Consider the following 3,653-nt stretch of genomic DNA (forward strand, 5'->3'; position numbering starts at 1 on the left):
ATCATATTTGCTCGATTTAAAATTAACGTTAGGTTACTAACGGGAATTAATTATGTGTCCATGAATTACATAAAATGAAGGAGTGTATAAATAAATTGTGAATTCATAAAACAAATTCCTAAATCGTGGCCACGTCAATTAGGTATCCCTCTTTACATTGCGCCTTCTAACTTACACGTTAAAAGCACACAGTTCATGAGGATAACACGGAAGTTATTGTTTGTAACTTTAAAAACACTGAATTGTATAAAAAGATAAAATATCAAGGACACCAAGAGAATTTACAGGGGTTAGAGGCCTAATAGGCAGATGAATCTATGACGCACCCTTAAGCACACCTAGAAGTGCCACGCAGGCGCCATCTCACACATTATTTTTAAGGATGCAGCGCGAGCTGGCATCTCTCAACTGGTGTGCGACCAGAGTTATACTGTTCAGCTAGTTGCTAGGTGAGTTCCCAGCTTTAAAATCTACCCTTGTCGAACAGTGTTTAAGGTGTTTATTTGAAGATGCTAGTTGCTGTTTTATTGTCTGTGGAAACGCGCTGCGTAATGCTAGAATAACAAAACTAAGTTCTATTTTGTGGTGTGCGTCAGTCAGGCCTGGCTTTTTATGGATTCAAACATTAGAAATATCACCAAGCCAACACTTTATCGGGACAAAAACATCACCCAGTTTAATCATTTATGAGCGAAACTTGCTTGTTTGGTTTAAAAGTTTATTTTACGAGTTATTTCATGAGTTCGCCCTACAGACAATAGTGAGGAATAAAAGTATGCATATTTGGCGTGCTGTCCGGGGGAGAGGGCTCCGAGCTCGGTAATTCCTCCCGAGCCTGGGGTACTCCCCCCGTCCGGGGAGAGGGGTCCGAGCTCGGCCCCTTAGCCCGGACCCCGCGCTTACACCCCGGAAGGGTTAATGGCGAGGAGTCGGGGTGGAGGAGGGATGCTGACGGCTAGAGATGAGGAAGGTAAGGCTGTTTAGATTATTTATGGGCGTCCTCCCGGGCCGGCGGGATGGACAATGTGATTGCTGATGGTGAACTGGCCGAATTAATTATCTGTGCGTGCTCCTCCCGAAATTTGTTAATAAAACATCACACGTTTTTTTTTTTTAAATTTTGGTCTCATCTCAAATGCTTGGCAAAACACCTCATATATATGCTAGCTTGGTTAAAAAAAGTACACAGATTGACTGTAATTATCCTAATAGTGAGAGTGTTTCATTCCGAAGAAATGCTGGTTCAAGTGGAGTGTAAAGGGAACCCGAAATGGCTCCGAATACCAGTGAAAAATGACTGTTTTGACTTCTGTGAATTCATTAAAGAAGGTAACTTTTTTCAAATGTAGAGTAATTTTAATTTTTTGAAATAAATGATTATTATTCATATTAAGTAGTCATACATTTATCCATTAAACATTCAGTGTATTATAAACTGACTTGATCCTGAATAATATTGATCACACTTTTTTTTGCATATAGTAATGTTAACAAATCTTTGTACAGTATTTTTCTATACATTTGACTTTAATTCTGTCCTACTGATCTGAATAGTTATTTACTTAAACATATTGTATTAGATTTTTTTATGCATTACTTGCATTTGAAAATAATATCAAATGATTAAATTGTTGTCATTTTCAGTATGTTTGAACATGAAATCGAATTGTATTTTCTACTTCTAAGCTTCAGCAAAGTTCAACTTGCCGCATGGAGCCAATGTGGTTCTTAAAGACTCTGCAGGAGTTGATGTTGATGCTGATATTTTTGATGAGCTTGTGAGAACATCTAAGGTGTCCTTCAAAATTTTGGATTGTGATACAGCAGGTAAGAAACTCTTGACCTGCTGCCATGTTCAAAAATGTATAATCTAGTTTGCATTCTCAAGCATCTTTCTTCACAATGCATAATGCTAGCATCTGTTTTTGTAATGTTCATGTTGTCTTGTGTGCTGAATGTGATTCTAAGATAATGTTCCACAAGCTGAGACCGATTTCTCTGAGCCGTCATGCCCCGAGTCGTCATTTTCATCAGTAGAATCGGAAAGTTAAGATTCCACAGTGATTCCGCGATCTTCAAAGGCACGCAAAAAGCGATTCTTAGAAGAACCTTCTGACTGCAATGTATCAAAAGATGTGAGTTATTTTTCCTCTCTTGCTTAAGTTTTATACTTAAATGATAAAATTTGATACCGTATCAATAATCTTACCAACAATAGTATATCAAAGACTGGTTAATTTGCATTCATCCTTTTTTTTAATATATATGTATATATACAGCTAGTTCATGCAGCGCTGCACTCAAAACCAGGAGGCTGATATATTGAAGGAGTACGAACAAACAGAGTCTGTCTGACAAGACACGAAGGAAGCTGGTAAACATCCTTGTGGCTGATATGGGAGAGAAGTATGGGTAAGTGACCCCCCCAAAAAATTCTATATTGCACTGGTATTTGAACAGTTACATTTTCTATGAATCTTCTTTTTTTTTCATGCTGTGGTGTAGGAGGATTCCACCAGTCAGTATCCGTGTAAGCTATGCTCTTGGAATCATTACTCTGTTCCTCAATTTGAAGGATAAGTCTCACCGACTGGTTATGTAAGTAAATACAGTACATAGACCATACACTGTCTTTATTTCAGCACATATCTGATGTCTAGTCAATCAAATTATTTATTATACTGAGATACGTTTAAGTGTAGTTATTCTGCAGACGCTTTTATCCAAAGCAACGTAAAATTGGGCAGATGATTTATCTCAGATTTTTTGCCATTATCTGCACATTCTTCTAGAAAAATCTGCAGAATTCTGTGGAAGTATTGTAAACCTTGTCAAATGTGTCAAGCTTAGAATACTGTTATTGGTAGCTGAATTATAAATTATATTTATAAATAATTATAAATGTATACGATACTGCCTGGGCCTGATACATTGATGACTTATAGATGCTAAATGTTTGACAGGAACAGTTCTACGATCCACGCAGTGGCCAGGGTTACATTGCCTACAGACTGAAAACTGTTCAGCGCAACTCTGTAAATAACTTGAGGGGGGCATCAAAGGTGGTTTACCAAGATGGTCCTAAGACTTTGCGTGAGACCTCTTCAACAACTGAGCAGCTGTCAGGTGATGAATGCACAGAAGCTGTATCCATGATGAAGCATTCAACGGACGCACCAGTTATTAAGGATAAAATGAAGACAACATTCAAGTACAGGCAGAATTTGATACATGATCCAGACAAATCTTCACTCATCCTTGATTACTTTCCCCGATTTTTGGATACACCAGGCTTGGTAATAAATATTAAAACTTTGATTTTGATGTTAATCGTAGATTTAATTGTAATGTTTGTTATTGACTTGATTTTTCTGTGTGATAGATTGACCAAGACTTTACTATGCTTTTTGGAGAGGACATTTCAAGCAAGTTTAAAACTTTTTTTTTTTTGTTTGTTTGTTTTTAAGCTGGTATAAGGTTTAACTGAATGCTCTATCCTTCTAGGATGGGACAGTGATGTGGCTGCTATTCTCTTGCTCCTTCATCTCTTGCCTCCAACTGTAAAAGGAAGGAAGACTGGGAAAATCAGTGCAACAGAAGCAGCTGATCATGTTGTAAAGTTCATGAAGGTAAAATAAAGTTCTTGTTAGATT

The 3,653-nt window shown here is 37.4% G+C and overlaps 1 long non-coding RNA gene across 2 annotated transcripts; it reads left to right on the forward strand.

The window, feature by feature from the left end:
- Positions 1–346: 346 nt before the first annotated feature.
- Positions 347–3,422, forward strand: LOC127158175 (uncharacterized). Of its 2 annotated transcripts, none has more exons than XR_007826078.1 (8): positions 347–449; positions 1,213–1,329; positions 1,687–1,827; positions 1,969–2,135; positions 2,280–2,412; positions 2,506–2,598; positions 2,964–3,296; positions 3,383–3,422. It is a non-coding gene; the product is annotated as an uncharacterized LOC127158175 (long non-coding RNA). The 2 variants fall into 2 exon arrangements; XR_007826077.1 differs by lacking the exon at positions 347–449 and adding an exon at positions 844–970.
- The last annotated feature ends 231 nt before the right edge of the window (positions 3,423–3,653 follow it).

This window comes from Labeo rohita, unplaced genomic scaffold (genome assembly GCF_022985175.1).
Source record: "Labeo rohita strain BAU-BD-2019 unplaced genomic scaffold, IGBB_LRoh.1.0 scaffold_1372, whole genome shotgun sequence".
Classification (NCBI taxonomy): Eukaryota; Metazoa; Chordata; class Actinopteri; order Cypriniformes; family Cyprinidae; genus Labeo; species Labeo rohita.